Source organism: Pseudorca crassidens, chromosome 6, assembly GCF_039906515.1.
Source record: "Pseudorca crassidens isolate mPseCra1 chromosome 6, mPseCra1.hap1, whole genome shotgun sequence".
In the NCBI taxonomy this organism is placed as follows: Eukaryota; Metazoa; Chordata; class Mammalia; order Artiodactyla; family Delphinidae; genus Pseudorca; species Pseudorca crassidens.
In genome coordinates, this window is record NC_090301.1 from 125212471 (window position 1) to 125232604 (window position 20134).

Consider the following 20134-nt stretch of genomic DNA (forward strand, 5'->3'; position numbering starts at 1 on the left):
ATTTGTTGTCTTTTTGATGATTACCATTCTGATAGGTGTGAGGTGATATCTCATTGTGGTTTTGATTTGCATTTTCCTGATGATTAGTTGACCATCTTTTCATGTGCCTGTTGGCCATTTGTATGTCTTCTTTAGAAAAACATCTATTCAGGTCCTCTGCCCATGTTTTGATCGGGCTGTTTATTTTTTGATGGTGAGTTGTACGAGTTCCTTGTATATTTTGTATTTTAACCCCTTATCAGATGTATCATTTGCAAATATCTTCTCCCATTCAGTAGGCTGCCTTTTTATTTTGTTGATAGTTTCCTTCCCTGTGCAAAAGTTTTTTAGTTTGATGTAGTCCCATTTTTTAAGTTTTGCTTTTGTTTCTCTTACCTGCAGAGATAGCCAAAAAAATATGGCTAAGACCAGTGTCAAAGAGTGTACTGCCTATGTTTTCTTCTAGACGTTTTGTGGTTTCAGGTCTTACATGTAAGTTTTTAATCCATTTTGAGTTTGTTTCTGTATATGGTGTGAGAAAATAGTCCTGTGTGGAGTTTGTTTCTGTATATGGTGTGAGAAAATAGTCCTGTGTGATTCTTTTGCATGGAGCTATCCAGTTTTCCCAGCACCACCTACTGAAGAGACTGTGTTTCCTCCATTGTATATTCTTGCCTCCTTTGTCATAGGAGACAAAGGAGACTGCATAAGCATGCGTTTATTTCTGTGCTGTCTTCTGTTCCATTGGTCTATTTGTCTGTTTTTGTGCCAGTACCATACTGTTTTGATGACTGTAGCTTTGTAGTCTGAAGTCAGGGAGCGTGACACCTCTAGCTCTGTTCTTCTTACTCAAGATTGTTATGGCTATTTGGGATGTTTTGTGTTTCCATAAAAACTTTAGCATCATTTATTCTAGTTCTGTGAAAAATGCCATTGGTATTTTTATAGAGATTGAACTGAATCTGCCGATTGCTTGGGTAGTATGGTCATTTTAACAATATTAATTCTTCCAATCCACATCATGGTATATCTTTTTATTTGTTTGCATTGTCTTCACTTTCTTTCATCAATGTCTTGCAGTTTTCCAAGTACAGGTCTTTTATGTCTTTGGTTAGATTTATTCTTGGGGTTCTCCAGGCTGGTGCTAGCCCTCTGATAGGTGGGGCCAGGTCCCAGAGTGGCTGGCTGCGTGGCCCTGAGTGGGGGAGGGCTGGGGCCTGGTGCTGGCCTCTTGGTGGAGAGGGCTGGGTCCCCAAACAGCTGGCTGTTTGGCCTGGGGTGTCTGGTAACTGGTGCCAACCAGCTGGTGGGCAGGTAATCCCCTGGAGCTAATAGGCTAGAGGAGGACCTCCACAATGGCACTTGTCAGCCCCAGTGTCCTGGTGGTAGAACAAGCTCCCAAAACGGCTACTACCAGTGTCCGTGTCCCCAGGGGGAGCTGCAGTTGCCTCCTGCCTTCAGGAGACTCTCCAGGATCAGCAGGTGGGTCTGACCCAGGCTCCTTTCACATGACCACTTCTGCCCTGGGTCCTGGAGTGCGTGAGATTTTGTGTGCACCCTTTAAGAGTGGAGTCTCTGTTTCCTATGGCCCTCTGGGTCTCCTGTATGCGAGCCCTACTGACCTTCAAAGCCAAGTGCTCTGGGGGCTCATCTTCCCAGTGCAGGACCCCTGGGCTGGGGAGCCTGATATGGTGCTTGGGCTCCTTGTTCCTTGGGGAGCACTGCTGCAATTGTAATTGTCTTCCCATTTGTGGGTCACTGACCTGGGGATATGGGTCTTGACTATACCGTGTCTCCACCCTTCTTACCCATCTCGTTGTGGTTCCTTTATATTTTTAGTTGTAGGAGATCTTTTCTGCTAGTCTTCAGGTTGTTCTCATCTATAGTTGCTCTGTAGATAGTTGTGATTTTTCTGTGCCCGTGGGAGGAGGTGAGCTCAGGGTCTTCCTATTCTGCCATCTTGGTCATGCCTCCTCTTCCAGCTTCTTTTTTCAACACATATTTACTGATGCATGCCCTCCACAATGTTTCAGGCTGCTATCAGGGAGGTGTTTGGTCGGGGGAGCTTTGAGCTGGACTTTGATGGGTGGAGTGACAGGTACTCCAGACTAGGGTGCAAGGGGAGAAATGAAAGCAAAGGAGTAAAGTTGACATAATGCCCATTATGCCCTGATGCCTACTACAGAGGCCATCTGTGCTGCCCATGGTATGTCTCTGTCTTACTCTGCTAGGTGGATGCTATATTCTCCTTTGATAAATAAGAAACCCGAGGCTCAGAAAATTAAAATCACTTACCTGGGGCCACACAGTGGGGCAGAAACATAAAAGAAACCATATCCCCTCTGACAGTATTAGACATTGGGTGCTGGATCTAGGGCCCAGGAGAATAAGAGGAAGCTCCCTGCTCTACCCACCCCAGTGGATGCCTTGATGTCATTTCCCCACTAACTGGTCACCCCATTCAGTCAAGAAGCATGTGGCCCAGATGTAGCAATAAAACACTCTTTTTACATCAAGGAAGTCGAGAGCACAAGGTTCAGGGGCTGGTTGCTCCTGAGTTTGATTCCTAATCACTTTTTAAATCCCTGATGCCTTGTGAAATAAACATGATTGACTCTGGGAGCTGGTTTCTCCACCTCCTGGAGAGGAGAAGCCTGGAGCAGCCAGTGGACAGCTAATTTGATCAGAGGTTGTGAGTGTCTTCTCTCCCCCTGGTGTCTGGGTAGCTAAAATGGAGGGAGGGCGGAGATGCTTAATTAACCCTGTAATTCTTGCACGGGCCAATTAGCATATAGATGAAGGCACTCTCCAAGCCTGTCTCTGGAGCTGTCTCCCGTCTGTGTGCACAGCCCTGGGCGCCCCTGGGCTGTGGTGCAGCCTGGCCAGCTCCACAATCCAGCATCAATCCTCCCAAATTCTCTCTAAAGGAGGCCAGAGGACGGTGGGGTGGGGAGAGGGGCATGGGGGCATCTTGCTGGCCTAGTAATTTTTAACACAATCCCTCAATCAGTGCTTGAGGACAATGTTACCAGGGCTGCTTGGGCTTCTGATTATTTTCTCCTGGTTCTGGCATTCAGAACCCCCTGGGGTCAGCTCCAGCCCCACGCCGGGATCTCTGCCCTCCTGTCTTCCTGTGCTGAGCACAGTTGCCTAGGAGGAGGGATTGGACTCAATTCTAGAAAGAGGACTAGCTCTGCCATGGTTTTTCAGGCGGCGCCTTGGTTACCTGCCACCTCCTTCGCCGTGTGTGCTGTGTTCAAGTCTCGGGGATTCTCAGGAGCCTCCCTCTGGGAGTTTCCTCCTGGTGCCTCCTGTCCCCCCCCCACCCCCCGCCAACTAGCCCTGGGCACGCAGAGCACAGCTGTTCCTTTGGTGGTGGCTTGGAGGTCTCCACAATGGTCCTGTGCCCCAGTGTGGCACATTGTGCCAGGGATGGTGGTGACTGGTGAGCCCCCTGGCCCCATTGTCCCCCCCACCTCTGTCCCAGCCTCGTTGGTCCACCCCAGACCATCTCCAGCTCTCAGCTTCCCTGACAGCTCTGGGAATTCTGCCCACTGTAGAATGTGGGACTGGGGTTTTGAAAAATGAAAACATGTGTTTAACAAAGACCAGGTTTGAACTCAGTCTGGGCTGAGCTTGTGTACACGCATGTAAGTGTGTGCTGATGCACACGGGTTCCCCCAGGAGGTTACTGATGACCCAGACGCATGGAGGGGAAGAAGCACAAAGGGCAAAACTGCCAGGGCAGGGATGCAGACCCCTCCCCACCCCCCATTTCCCCTCCCCCTGTCCTTCCCCTTTTGGCCCTACTTGTTGCATGAGTGTGGTGTGGTATTTTGATAATTATAATATTTCTTGGCCCCAAGGTGCTCATCTGTGAAATGGTGATGCTGTTACCTGCTTCACAGATGTTGTCTCTGGTCTCCCAGGAAGAGCCCCGCAGGGTGGAACCATAGCCCCGTTTTGTAGATGAGACTGCTGGGGCTCAGAGCGGCCATGGCTTGCCACAGCCTGTGGTCAAACACAGAGCTCTGGGACTCTGAGCTCCTGGTTCCCTACCAGGTGAGGGCAGAGGGCCCTGGTGCAGGGCCGGTCAAGGTGTGCATGTGTGTGAGTGTGTGCCCGTGTGCGGTCCATCGTCCAGGTGCGCTATTGAGGGTGTGTGTCGGTCTCACCAGCTGAGGAAAGGCCTGTTCACCCTGTCACTTATCTCCGTGGGAGTGTAGTAGACAGAGCTCGCAGGTAGACAGACATTTCTTTAAGTGAAATTTTTTATTGAGATTATTGTACATTTACATGAATTGATAAGAAATAACCATCCTTTGTACTCTCTACCCAGTTTCCCTCAAGGGTAACGTTTTCCAAAACAATAGTATAATATCACAAAGTACAAGTTGACCTTGATACGACCCACTGACTCAGATTTCCCCAGTTACTTGCATTCCTTTGTGGTGTCAGTGTATCTGTGCACGTGTGTGTATATGGGGGGTGCTGAGGGCTTTGGGCTGATCAAGGGGAAAGATATGACCCTGGGAGGCAGTAATACACAAGTGTTATTGGGTGGTGCTTGGAAGGAGTTGCATGTGGGGGAAGCCCCTCCCAGCAGAGGTCTGTGTCAAGGCTATGATGGGGGGGTCTATACTCAGAGGAGGGGAGGACCGTGGACCTTCCTGGAGGGAAGGGGGCTGGAGAGGGGCTTGTGTGTCTGGGTGATGTCACAGCATACCGGTGTCCCTGGGTCAGACTCAGAAGGACAACAGTGGCTTTGGGCCTTATCCTACTAGTAGGTAACAGCTACTGGGAGCATGCAATGCAGGCAGTTTCTAAATGGCTAACACTGCTGCTTTGAGCTATTTTAAGAGTAATTGAATGTGTGAAAATGAGAATTTGTTGTCTGTGGGCTTTCGACCTAATGGGTCTCAGCCTTTGGTGAAGAAATAAACAAGCTAGAGGCCAATACACACAGGCCATCTTTGGCTGATTTATATAATCATGCGTGTGCATGTGCGTGTGTGCCTGTGTGTTTATACAATTTTATCACCTGTGTAGGTTCATGTATCCACCGCCACAGTCAAGACACTGAACAGCGCTGACACCCCAGAGTTCCCTCCTACCTACCAGTAGCTATCACCTCCTCCACCTCCAATCCCTACCCCCTAGTCACCACTAGTTTGTCTCCAATTTCTAAAGAATTGTCCTTTCGAAAATGTTATATGAATGGAATCATATAACCCTTTGGGACTGGCTTTTTTTTGCCCAGCATAATTCCCTGAAGATTCATGCAGATTCTGTGTATTGAATTGTAGTGTCCCATGGTATGAAGTGTCACCCTTTGCTTAACCGTTCATCTGTTGAAGGACCTCTGGGCCGATTCCAGTTTGGGCTATTACAAATAAACCTGTATACATATTTTTGTGTGAACACGAGTTTTCATTTCTCTAGGATAGAGTCCAAGTCATATGGTAATTTCATGTTTAGTTTTTTAAAGAAGCTGCCACACTGCTTTCCTGCGAGGCTATACCATTTGTCATACCCAAGAGCATGAGTGATCTGGCTTTGCTGCATGCTCCCCCAGTATTTGGTATGTCACTAGTTTTTATTTTAACCAATTTCATAGATATATAGTGATCTCTCATTGTGATTTTTTTTTTTTTTTTTTTGCGGCACTCGGGCCTCCCACTGCTGGGGCCCCTCCCGTTGCGGAGCACAGGCTCCGGACGCGCAGGCTCAGCGGCCATGGCTCACGGGCCCAGCCGATCCGCGGCATGTGGGATCTTCCCGGACCGGGGCACGAACCCGTGTCCCCTGCATCAGCAGGCGGACTGCCAACCACTGCGCCACCAGGGAAGCCCTCTCATTGTGATTTTAATTTGCATTTTTCTAGCGGCTTATGATGTTGACTGTTTTTTAATATGCTTACTTACCATCTGTATATCTTGTTCAGTGAAATGTCTTCTCATGTCTTTTGCTGATTTTCAGATTGGATTTATTTTTTTTAATGTTGAGCTTTGATAGTTCTTTATATATTCTAGATACTAGTCCCTTTTCAGATATGTGGTTTGCAAATACATTCTCCCAGTCCATAGCTTGTCTTTTTCACAGAACAAAAATTAAAAATTTTAACAAGGTCCAATTTATCAAATTTTCTTTTTATGGATTGTGCTGTTGTTGTCAAGTTGAAGAAATCCTTAGCCCTAGATCCTGAAGATTTTCTCTAATTTCTTTTTTTTTTCTGAAAGTTTCATAGTGTTATGTTTTATATTAAAATCTACAATCGGGCTTCCCTGGTGGCGCAGTGGTTGAGAGTCTGCCTGCTGATGCAGGGGACACGGGTTCGTGATCTGGTCCAGGAAGATCCCACATGCCGCCGAGCGGCTAGGCACGTGAGCCATGGCCGCTGAGCCTGTGCGTCCGGAGCCTGTGCTCCGCAACGGGAGAGGCCACAGCAGTGAGAGGCCCGCGTACCTAAAAAAAGAAAAAAAAGAAAAATAAAATCTACAATCCATTTTGAATTAATTTTTGTATAACATGGGAGATTTAGGTTCAAGTTTCATTTTTTGTGTTTTGAAAAGGCTATTCTTCCACCGAATGGGTTTTGCACTTTTATCTAATACCACTTGGGCATATTTGTGTGGTTCTATTTCTGCGCCCTCTATTATTTTCCATTCATCCATGTATTATATAGACCCTCTACCAATGCTATGCTGATTAATGTAGGCTTAATATCAGGTAGAGAGATTCCTCCCACTTAATTTTTCTTATTTCAAGATTGTTTATATTCTAGTTCTAGTGCCTTTCTATATACATTTTAGAATATGTTTGTCTATATCTACTAAAAACCTTGCTAGGATTTTGATAGGAATGGCATTGAATCTATCAATCAATTTGAGGGAGAACTGACATCTTTACTACTTTGAGTCTTCTTTTTTAAATTAATTTAATTTATTATTTTATACTGCAAGTTCTTATTAGTCATCAGTTTTATACACATCAGTGTATACATGTAAATCCCAATCTCCCAATTCATCACACCACCACCACCACCACCCCCGCGGCTTTCCCTACCTGGTGTCCATACGTGTGTTCTCTACATCTGTGTCTCAATTTCTACCCTGCAAACCAGTTCATCTGTACCATTTTTCTAGGTTCCACATATATGTGTTAATATACGATATTTGTTTTTCTCTTTCTGACTTACTTCACTCTATATGACAGTCTCTAGATCCATCCATGTCTAACAAATGACCCAGTTTCGTTCCTTTTTATGGCTGAGTAATATTCCATTGTATATATGTACCACATCTTCTCTATCCATTCGTCTGTCAATGGGCATTTAGGTTGCTTCCATGACCTGGCTATTGTAAATAATGCTGCAATGAATATTGTGGTGTATGTGTCTTTTTGAATTATGGTTTTCTCTGGGTATATGCCCAGTAGTGGGGTCGCTGGATCTTATGGTAATTCTATTTTTAATTTTTTGAGGAACCTCCATACTGTTCTCCATAGTGGCTGTATCAATTTACATTCCTACCAACAGTGCAAGAGGGTTCCCTTTTCTCCACACCCTCTCCAGCATTAGTTGTAGTTAGTTTGTAGAGTTTCTGATGATGCCCATTCTAACTGGTGTGAGGTGATACCTCATTGTAGTTTTGAGTTACATTTCTCTAATAATTAGTGATGTTGAGCAGCTTTTCATGTGCTTATTGGCCATCTGTATGTCTTCTTTGGAGAAATGTCTATTTAGGTCTTCTGCCCATTTTTGGATTGGGCTGTTTGTTTTTTTAATATTGAGCTGCATGAGCTATTTATATATTTTGGAGAGTAATCCTTTGTCCATTGATTCATTTGCAAACATTTTCTCCTATTCTGATGGTTGTCTTTTGTCTTGTTTATGGTTTCCTTTGCTGTGCAAAAGCTTTTAAGTTTCATTAGGTCCCATTTGTTTATTTTTGTTTTTATTTCCATTACTCTAGGAGGTGGATCAAAAAAGATCTTGCTGTGATTTATGTCAAAGAGTGTTCTTCCTATGTTTTCCTCTAAGAGTTTTATAGTGTCCAGTCTTACATTTAGGTCTCTAATCCATTTTGAGTTTATCTTTGTGTATGGTGTTAGGGAGGGTTCTACTTTCATTCTTTTACATGTAGCTGTCCAGTTTTCCCAGCACCACTTATTGAAGAGACTGTCTTTTCTCCATTGTACATCCTTGCCTCCTTTGTCATAGATTAGTTGACCATAGGTGTGTGGGTTTATCTCTGGGCTTTCTATCTTGTTCCATTGATCTATGTTTCTGTTTTTGTGCCAGTACCATATTGTCTTGTTTACTGTAGCTTTATAGTATAGTCTGAAGTCAGGGAGTCTGATTCCTCCAGCTCTGTTTTTTCCCTCAGGCTGCTTTGGCTATTTGGGGTCTTTTGTGTCTCCATACAAATTTTAAGATTTTTTGTTCTAGTTCTGTAAGAAATGCCATTGGTAATTTGATAGGGATTGCATTGTCTGTAGATTGCTTTGGGTAGTATAGTCATATTCACAATATTGATTCTTCCAATCCAAGAACATGATATATCTCTCCAGCTGTTGGTATCACCTTTAATTTCTTTCATCAGTGTCTTATAGTTTTCTGCATACAGGTCTTTCGTCTCCCTAGGTAGGTTTATTCCTAGGTTTTTTATTCTTCTTGTTGCAAATGTAAATGGGAGTGTTTCCTTAATTTCTCTTTCAGAATTCATCATTAGTGTATAGGAATGCAAGAGATTTCTGTGCATTAATTTTGTATCCTGCAGCTTTACCAAATTCATTGATTAGCTCTAGTAGTTTTCTGGTGGCATCTTTAGGATTCTCTATGTATAGTATTATGTCATCTGCAAACAGTGACAGTTTTACTTCTTCTTTTCCAATTTGTGTTCCTTTTATTTTTTTTCTTCTCTGATTGCCATGGCTAGGACTTCCTAAACTATGTTGAATAATAGTGGTGAGAGTGGGCATCCTTGTCTCCTTCCTGATCTTAGTGGAAATGCGTTCAGTTTTTCACCATTGAGAATGATGTTTGCTGTGGGTTTGTCGTATATGGCCTTTATTATGTTTAGGTAGGTTCCCTTTTTGCCCACTTTCTCGAGAGTTTTTATCATAAATCGGTGTTGAATTTTGTCGATAGCTTTTTGTGCATCTATTGAGATGATTATATGGTTTTTATTCTTCAATTTGTTAATATGGTGTATCACATTGATTGATTTGCGTATATTGAAGAATCCTTGCATCCCTGGGATAAATCCCACTTGGTCATGGTGTATGATCCTTTTAATGTGTTGTTGGATTCTGTTTGCTAGTATTTTGTTGAGGATTTTTGCATCTATATTCATCAGTGATATTGGTCTGTAATTTTCTTTTTTTGTAGTATCTTTGTCTGGTTTTGGTATGAGGGTGATGGTGGCCTTATAGAATGAGTTTGGGAGTGTTCCTTTCTCTGCAAGTTTTTGGAAGAGTTTGAGAAGGATGGGTGTTAGCTCTTCTCTAAATATTAGATAGAATTCATCTGTGAAGCCATCTGGTCCTGGACTTTTGTTTGTTGGAAGATTTTTTTTTTTTTTGCTGTATGCTGGCCTCTCACTGTTGTGGCCTCTCCCATTGCAGAGCACAGGCTCTGGACGCGCAGGCTCAGTGGCCATGGCTCACGGGCCCAGCTACTCCACAGCATGTGGGATCCTCCCAGACCCGGGCACGAACCTCTGTCCCCTGCATCGGCAGGCGGACTCTCAACCACTGCGCCACCAGGGAAGCCCTGTTTGTTGGAAGATTTTTAATCACAGTTTCAATTTCATTGCTTGTGATTGGTCTGTTCATATTTTCTGTTTCTTCCTGGTTCAGTCTTGGAAGGTTATACCTTTCTAAGAATTTGTCCATTTCTTCCAGGTTGTCCATTTTATTGGCACAGAGTTGCTTGTAGTAGTCTCTTAGGATGCTTTGTATTTCTGTGGTGTCTGTTGTAACTTCTCCTTTTTCATTTCTAATTTTATTGATTTGAGTCCTCTCCCTCTTTTTTCTGAATAGTCTGGCTAATGGTTTATCAATTTTGTTTATCTTCTCAAAGAAACAGCTTTTAGTTTTATTAATCTTTGCTATTGTTTTCTTTGTTTCTATTTCATTTATTTCTGCTCTGATCTTTATGATTTCTTTCCTTCTGCTAACTTTGGGCTTTGTTTGTTCTTCTTTTTCTAGTTCCTATAGGTGTAAGGTTAGATTGTTTATTTGAGATTTTTCTTGTTTCTTGAGATAGGCTTGTATAGCTATAAACTTCCCTCTTAGACCTGCTTTTGCTGCATCGCATAGGTTTTGGATCGTCGTGTTTTCATTGTCATTTGTCTCTAGGTTTTTTTTGATTTCCTCAGCGATCTCTTTGTTATTTAGTAACGTATTGTTTAGCTTCCATGTGTTTGTGTTTTTTACGTTTTTTTCCCTGTAATTGATTTCTAATCTCATAGCGTTGTGGCTAGAAAAGATGCTTGATATGATTTTAATTTTCTTAAATTTACTGAGGCTTGATTTGTGACCCAAGATGTGATCTTTCCTGGAGAATGTTCTGTGTGCACTTGAGAAGAAAGTGTAATCTGCTGTTTTGGGATGGAATATCCTATAAATATCAATTAAAGCTATCTGGTGTATTGTGTCATTTAAAGCTTCTGTTTCCTTATTTATTTGCATTTTGGATGATCTGTCCATTGGTGTAAGTGAGGTGTTAAAGTCGCCCACTATTATTGTGTTACTGTCGATTTCCTCTTTTATAGTTGTTAGCAGTTGCCATATGTATTGATGTGCTCCTATGTTGGGTGCATATATATTTATAATCGTTATATCTTCTTCTTGGATTGATCCCCTGATCATTATGTAGTCTCCTTCCTTGTCTCTTGTAACATTCTTTATTTTAAAGTCTATTTTATCTGATATGAGTATTGCTACTCCAACTTTCTTTTGATTTCCATTTGCATGGAATATCTTTTTCCATCCCCTCACTTTCAGTCTGAATGTGTCCCTAGGTCTGAAGTGGGTCTCTTGTAGACAGCATATATATGGGTCTTGTTTTTGTATCCATTCAGCAAGCCTGTGTCTTTTGGTTGGAGCAATTAATCCATTCACTTTTAGGGTAGTTATCGATATGTATGGTCCTATAACCATTTTCTTAATTGTTTTGGCTTTGTCTTTGTAGGTCCTTTTCTTCTCTTGTGTTTCCCACTTAGAGAAGTTCCTTTAGCATTGTTGTAGAGCTGGTTTGGTGGTGCTGAATTCTCTTAGCTTTTGCTTGTCTGTAAAGCTTTTGATTTCTCCATCGAATCTGAATGAGATCCTTGCTGGGTAGAGTAATCTTGGTTGTAGGTTCTTCCCTTTCATCACTTTAGGTATATCAGGCCACTCCCTTCTGGCTTGTAGAGTTTCTGCTGAGAAATCAGCTGTTAACTTTATGGGATTTCCCTTGTATGTTGTCATTTTTCCCTTGCTGCTTTCAATAATTTTTCTTTGTCTTTAATTTTTGCCAATTTGATTACTATGTGTCTTGGTGTGTTTCTCCTTGGGTTTATCTTGTATGGGACTCTCTGCACTTCCTGGACTTGGGTGGCTATTTCCTTTCCCCTGTTAGGGAAGTTTTCAACCATAATCTCTTCAAATATTTTATTGGGTCCTTTCTCTGTTTCTTCTCCTTCTGGGACCCCTATAATGCATATGTTGTTGCATTTAATGTTCTCCCAGAGGTCTTTTAGGCTGTCTTCATTTCTTTTCATTCTTTTTTCTTTATTCTGTTCCGCAGCAGTGAATTCCACCATTCTGTCTTCCAGGTCACTTATCTGTTCTTCTGCCTCAGTTATTCTGCTATTGATTCCTTCTAGTGTAGTTTTCATTTCAGTTATTGTATTATTCATCTCTCTTTGTTTGTTCTTTAATTCTTCTATGTCTTTGTTAAACATTTCTTGCATCTTCTTGATCTTTGCCTCCATTCTTTTTCCGAGGTCCCGGATCATCTTCACTATCATTATTCTGAATTCTTTTTCTGGAAGGTTGCCTATCTCCGCTTCATTTAGTTGTTTTTCTGGGGTTTTATCTTGTTCCTTCATCTGGTACATAACTGTCTGCCTTTTCATCTTGTCTGTCTTTCTGTGAATGTGGTTTTTGTTCCACAGGCTGCAGGATTGTAGTTCTTCTTACTTCTGCTGTCTGCCATCTGGTGGATAAGGATATCGAAGAGGCTTATGCAAGTTTCCTGATGGGAGGGACTGGTGGTGGGTAGAGCTATATTTTGAGTCTTCTAATCCATAGAATACCCAATAAATAGAATATCTCTCCATTTATTTAAGTCTTTGATTGCTTTCATCAGAATTTTGTAATTTTAAGCATAGAGATCCAATACATGTTTTGTTAAGTATATAGCAAATAATTTCATTTTCTTTGGAGCAATTGTAAATGGTACTGTGTTTTAAATTTTGCTTTCTGCATTTCATTGTTAGTGTACAGAAATGTGATTGATTTTTGGATGTTATCCTTGTATTCTGTGACTTTGCTAAACTCATTCATTAGTTCTAGGAGTTTTTTATTTATTTTTTATTTTTTAAACATTTATTTTTGGCTGCATTTGATCTTTGTTGCTGTGTGCAGTCTTTCTCTAGTTGTGGCGAGCAGGGGCTATTCTTCATTGTGGTACACAAGCTTCTCATTGTGGTGACTTCTGTTGTTACAGAGCATGGGCTCTAGGTACGCAGGCTCAGTAGTTGTGGCACACAGGCTCAGTTGCTCTGCAGCATGTGGGATCTTCCTGGACCAGGGCTTGAACCCATGTCCCCTGCATTGCAGGCGGATTCTTAACCACTGCACCAACAGGGAGATCCCTCTAGGAGTTTTTCAAATTGTAGATTCCTTAAGGTTTTTCTATGTAGATAATCATGTCATCTTCAAGTATAGTTGGTTTTTTTTCTTTCTAATTTGTATTCCTTTTATTTATTTTTCTTATCTTATTTTAGTAGCTAGAACTTCTTAGGGGGAAATATTCAGCATTTTTTTTTTACCAGTAAGTATAAATATTATTTATAGTTTTTTTTTCTTGTAGATGTTCTTTAAGAAATTGAGGTAGCTCTTCTCTATTCCTAGTTTTGTGAGATTTTCTTTAAAAAATTATGAATGAGTGTTGGACTTTGTTAAATGCTTTTTCTGCAGAAATTGATATGATAAATAATTTTTCTTCTTTAGCTTGTTGATAGTGGATTACATAGATTTTCAAATGTTGAGCCAGTTTTGCATTCTTAGAATAAATCCCACTTAATCATGGTATATAATTCTTATTATTATATTCTTGGATTTCTTTTAAATATGTTGAGGATTTTTGCATCTAAGTTCATGAGAGATTCTGGACTATAGTTTTCTCCTTAGTTTTGGTATTAGTGTATACTTTTCTGTTTTATGGAAGGGACTGTGTAAAATTGGTGTGAATTTTTCTGTTAAATGATAGAATTCTCCAGTGAAACCTGGTTATTTGTTCCAGAATATTTCTTTTTTGGGAGATTTTCAATTATGAATTCAATTTCTTTGATGGTTATAGGTCTATTAAATTGTCTGTTACATCTTGATTGAGTTTGGTCCTTTATAATTTTCAATGAATTCGTCCAGTCCATTTCTTTTTGTTGTTAAATTTATGAGTGCAAAGTTTTTCATAGTATTCCCTTATTTCTTTTTTAATGACTGTAGAATCGTAGTGTTGTTGGTGATCCTTACAGGATTAAGAAGGAATGTTATCTGCTAAGGAAGTCTGGTTAATGCAGATGTACAATACGCACTAAAAGGGAGGGAGGAGGCCCAAACAGACAGAGAAAAATTTTATGTTTAAATTTCTCTCATCTTGCCATAAAATGTAAATTTTATTTATCAATTTCCCCATTTTGATTATTAATCTTTTGATAGAAAGCCTTAAGTGAAGAAATACATTTGGTTCATATGCAAAGGTATGTCCCTCAATGTCAGAGTGGTTGTTTGCCTGCCCTAGGTCCATTATGTTTCTTGATATTAGGTCATAATAGCCTGGTTCTTTGTTTCCTTTTAGTGAGTTGTACTAGTAAGATGTGTGGCAAGAACTTATGGTCAATTCCAAGTTGTCCAATAGGATTTATGCCAATTTTACCTTGCATGTGCATTGTGCATATTCATTAATTTATGGAGAACTAGATGTGATCAGTAGTTTCAAGTTGTTTAGATATCATTATCTTAGTAGGAGTAGGTGATACGCAGCACAAAAGGCAAGAAACTATCTCCTTATAAGATACACAAACTGTAATCAAAATTGCCAATAAGAGTAACAAAAGCATCAGTAAAGGTTTTGGCCAAGATCTCCTTAAACCAAACCTTTTCCCTACTTTTTCCTCTAAAATGGGAAGAGAATCATTCAGAGCAGAAATTTGATTCTTCATATGTGTCATAAAACAAGTCACATTGGAATACTAATCATGTACAAAAACACAACATTCAGTATGCTTCCCCTTGGGAAGCAATTAGAATCTTGAGGGTCATGCAATTCTGTAGGACCACTTTTCTCATCATGGAGACTTCTGAATTGAGCAAGCTAGTAGCCTGATTACTGACATTCAAAGATTGCTGAGTAAATTTTGTGAAAGCCTCTATATGAGTGATGATATCTTCTAAGTGAAGGAAAAAATATTGTTACCAATTGGTCATACCATTGGAAAATTGATCAAACCCAGCATGCTTGCATTAAAGGCTAATCAGCAGGGACTGTTTCTAAGGTTACCTGTAGGTGACCTTGAACCCAAGGGAAACTAATTTTGCATCTTCCTATCCAACCTTGGGAGAGCCAAGACCATAAACTTGTTCCAAAATTCATTGGATCCCATTAGGAGCTACCCAATATTTAGCATCTAGTGAAATGGAGTATTTCTGGCCAGGTTCAGAACAGGTATTTCCCAGGTAAGAGAGTCCCACTTAGTGATACTAGTGGTAGTGTTAACTTGCACAGTTCTAGAGTTTCTTTCTTCTAAAGTAAAATTTCTAAGGGCCATCCAGTTGTATCCTAGGAGAGAAGAAATCTACCAAAGTGACCCAGGACTACTAGACATAGGTAATTGGCCACAGACCCAGCAATTGGATTGAGTTTTGAATCTTGCATATGATTGAGTCCAAGGAAGAAATACATTTGGTTCATAAGCAAAGGTGTGAGCAAGTGTCAAAGTAATTAGTATATAGGCCTGGTCTGTCATCTTGGGTCAGCTGTGTACTGCAGATGCCATCATCTTCTCATCCTGGTCTGGTAGTTCTGGTCTTAGTCGAAGTCAGGTGTGTGTCAGAAACAGGAATTGTAGCCCATTCAAGAGAGGAGGGTGAATATGGTCCCTTCCAATGTGGCTACAAAGATTCCTTTATCTGATGACTTTTCCAGTATGCATAATCTCCTGGATGCAGGTCATGGGGCACCTGATCTTCATCACAAAATAGATTACTGTGATAATCTTCAGAAACAAACTTAGAAAGTCGTTTCAATAATTCAATTAAACTTTACAATAATGTAACATAGCAGCAAGGAACTATCTGGGAAAGGATTCTTAGGCAGTAAATACAGACCTCAGTTAACAACACTAGAATTTAATATCCACTGAAACATAATTTTTGTCTCTAAAATACCCTAATTTCTACCAAATATAGCCAAATTAATACTAATTTGTTTGCAAAATAAGTCTGGTTTCAATAAAATTGGTCTGATTATTTACTTAAGTCTAATTGATCATACAGGCTCCTTTAAATTGGCTGTGCTCGACCTTTTTATAAGGAATCTCAAATTGAACTTTCAAAAGACCTCTCAAGGTCACGAAAGCCACACTAAAGTCTTTCCCTCAGATTCTGCCTGTGATATCTTCAGATTTAGGTGAATTCTTCTCTTATTGAGGTCTCCAAAATGTCTCGAGATTTCTGCACTTTCTAGGAGGTGAACTTCCTTATTCACCTAATAAGGCTGTTGGGAACCTAAGAGTTTCCAATTTCTGGAGGGATCGGTTAGATAGAAAAGATAAATGTTTCAATTCTACTTACAAAAGTATAATTTACCAAATTGCTGTAAGTCATAATTAACTGCAGGGGAAAGGTTTCCTTACACTTGGAAAATAAGGATTAAACAGCTCTATGTAACTAATCCTTGTTGATCTTTTGCTAGCAGTTTATGAAGCCATCAGGTTTTCTGTTAGAATTCTTTAATTTCTTACCCAGCTCAGCAGTATGATCTGGAAGTTATTGGAAACCTGTACTTGTCAAAATGTTCTTTCTATGAATCTTCTTGAAGATGAAGTATCTCTGCAAAAGCATCAGAGTACATTTATAAATGACAAAAGACTTAAAAAGGCATGGTTAAAAACCTGGTTACAATGCAATTGACAAACTTGGTTATTTCTGTAACATACAACATTTTAAGAGGATAACTAGAATTATGACTGATAACATTACACCAAGACATATCCAACTTTTAGAAATTTCACATAATTTCTAAAACATTTATATTAATTACATTTACACATGCAATATAACCTAAGGAGGTTTATCACCACTCATTTGACAATGCCTCCCATGTAGTTTAACATACCAAATAATCCTAATTAGTTTAATATTTCTCTTTCTGAGATGCTTCAGGGGCCCTCTGAAGCAACCCAAAGTTATCAGAAGTTAAAAGATCTTCAATTAGAATTCTATCTTTGGGAAATTTGTCAAAAATATCACAAAAGTTTTTTTTTTTTTTAAAAGGATCTTTGGATTGGGTTGTATTTTAAACAAGGTCCCCCACTTCCCACCACTTGTTTTTTTTTTTTTTTGGCTGTGTTGGGTCTTAGCTGTGGTACGCAGGATCTTTGTTGCACAAAGTGGGATCCTCTGCTGCGGGACGTGGGCTTCTCTCTAGTTGTGGCATGTGGACTCAGTAGTTTCAGTGCTCAGGCTCTCTAGTTGTGCCGTGTGGGCTCTAGAGCACGTGGGCTCTTTAGTTGTGGCATGCGAGCTCTCTAGTTGTGGCCTGTGTGCTCAGTAGTTGCAGCACATGGGCTTAGTTGCCCTGCAGCATCTGGAATCTTAGTTCCCCGACCAGGGCTCAAACCCATGTTCCCTGCATTGGGAGGCAGATTCTTAACCACTGGACCACCAGGAAAGTCCCCCCAAAAGGTTTTAAAACACTTGGTCAAATAAGCTCATAGGTTACTGTTAAAAAAATACTTGTTCACTTAACTAAATGACAATAAAAGAGTTCAGAAGCAAATCCAGGTAGTTATATCAGATTACTTCAAAGGTAAAGAAACTTTAAATCTATTATCAAAAGCAGATCAATATTCTAAGAAAACTTTGTCCTCTTAACAGAGAAAGAAATCAAATTCAGGTTTTGCACCATCTTACCTTTAATATTAATTCACTCAATTAAATTTATTTTAATCTTGGTCAGTGCTGACCACACATAGAATTCCTTTCTAAAGATCCTCCCCTCATTTTTTAAAACAAACCTTCTACAACTTTCTATATCTATATTAATTTTTTCCTTATTTTCTTTCCCATTTAGAAAGAATCAGGTTTAGGACAAAATTACTTTCTTTTCCCTTAACAAAATACATTTCCATTCCTCATACCCTCTTTTACTGAAAATACATATCCTACTTTCCTTCTTAATGACATATATTACTATTTTTTACCCCTTAAAAACCTTAATTTCTAGTGAAAACCAAGGAGCAAGTAATTATGTACTGTTTGTCATACCAACATTTCCTGATTGGCAAACTTATGAACTTATTGTATAACCCAATTTCTTTCCTCAATGGGGAAAAAGACGTGTCCAGTGAACCCAAATATCTTTAGTTTTTCTCTAATAAGAAGTCAAAAGTAGGTAAACTGGACTTCCCTGGTGGCACAGTGGTTAAGAATCCACGTGCCAATGCAGGGGACATGGGTTCTAGCCCTGGTCTGGGAAGATCCACATGCTGTGGAGCAACTAAGCCCATGGGCCGCAACTACTGAAGCCTGTGCTCCTAGAGCCCATGCTCCACAACAAGAGAAGCCACCACAGTGAGAAGCCTGCACACCATGATGAAGAGTAGCCCCTGCTCACAGCAACTAGAGAAAGCCATGTGTTGGGTAACAAAGACCCAACACAACCAAAAATAAATAAATAAATGAATAAATAAATAAGTAAATAAATTTATATTAAAAAATGTACGTAAACTTAGATTTGTTTAGCAATTAATGTCCATTATTTTATTTGGAAATGATCTGGATATTCAGTGAGTTCCCATCATTTAATTTAATTTAGCAGTTTCAAATTACCAAAAACCTGGAGAAACTACTTTTAAGTAGATAGTCCTAAAACGTACTTATTTCTAAAGAGTTCACCTAAAAACTCTTATCTCATTTACATTTCATTTACTTAAAATTTTCATCAAGTTATTTTTCTTGCTGACAAATTTTGTAACAGGAATAAGATCTTGTTTGATTTCTAGTATATCTAGGCATAATCAAAATATTATACTTAATATTGTTGAATCTAAAGACATGTCTGTATTAATTAAACCAACAAACTTAAACTTTTTTTTCTTTTTTTTTGGCTGTGCCACGTGGCATGTGGCATCTTAGTTCCCTGACCAGGGATCAAAGCCATGCCCCCTGCAGTGGAGGCACAGAGTCTTAAACACTGGACCACCAGGGAAGTCCCATTAAACTTGTTTTTATTCATTAAAAATTACTCCTATATAACAACATCCTGAAATTCATTTGGGTTAGCTTCTTTTACATTTCTGAGTTGGTTTTTTTTTTTTTTTTTGCGGTACGCGGGCCTCTTACTGCTGTGGCCTCTCCCGTTGCGGAGCACAGGCTCCGGACGCACAGGCTCAGCGGCCATGGCTCACAGGCCCAGCCGCTCCGCGGCGTGTGGGATCTTCCTGGACCAGGGCACGAACCCGTGTCCTCTGCATCGGCAGGCGGACTCTCAACCACTGTGCCACCAGGGAAACCCTCTGAGTATTTTTATAAGTGCTCAATTTCCTTTAAGTCAATTAAATAGAGTTGTTTTACAAATTAATTTTGACAATACTACACATCTGCAATATACACATATACAGTTACATACAAACACACAAACAGACACAAACAGAGACCCCATAGTTCCCATTCCGAAATTTTAGTCATGAAGCAGGTACAATAATACAAAACCCATGAGTTACAAAAGAAGTTGGATTCAAATTTGGTTTCTGGCAGATGGAACAAATCAAGGTCACCTGTTTAGATGGCTAAATCCTTTTTACTAATATTTACGGAGGAGACACTTAAGATTTGTATTTGTCTTTGACAAGTCAAGTTCCAGATTACCTATTTCCCTTTTGTTCTTTCTTCCCATGAGAGTTACCTTCCTGAAATTTGCATTTTAAAAAGATGGCTTAGATAAGAGTTCCTGGAGAAGGCCAGGTAGAACATTTATATCTCTAAGGCACAGGTGGAGAAATGCTAGTTTCTCCTATGAGGACTTTGTTTCCTTACTACCAGAATTTTTTTTTTCAATATATGGCCTTGACCCGAAGAGGATCACCTATAGACACAGGTGGTCCCATTTCTAAAGGCAACCTTTTGATAACCTCTTCAGTGTGGAAAGGCAATTCAGACAGAGGATTACTAGAATGAGTACTCAATTAAAGGAAAACAGAGGGGAACAGTAGTTACATCATTCTTATAGTTTTTATGTCTTGGGTATCTTTTATATCATTAATCTTTCATAACGAATCCTTCAGTGAGGCTATTTGGGCATTTTGAAGTCTTTTGGGGCTTATGCATGACAATTAAAATAGGTACAATAGGGACTTCCCTGGTGGCGCAGTGGATAAGACTCCACACTCCCAATGCAGGGGGCCAGGGTTCGATCCCTGTTCAGGGAACTAGATCCCACATGCATGCTGCAACTAAGGAGCCTGCATGCTGCAACTAAGGAGCTGGTGAGCTGCAACTATGGAGCCTGCCTGCCGCAACTAAGACCCGGCACAACCAAATAAATAGTAAAAATTAAAAAAATAAATAAATAAAAAAAAATAGGTACAATAGTTTAAGCTGAGAGTTCTCTAAAATTTTAACAACTTACAAGTCTTTCCAATGCAAAGGAACAAAGAAACTA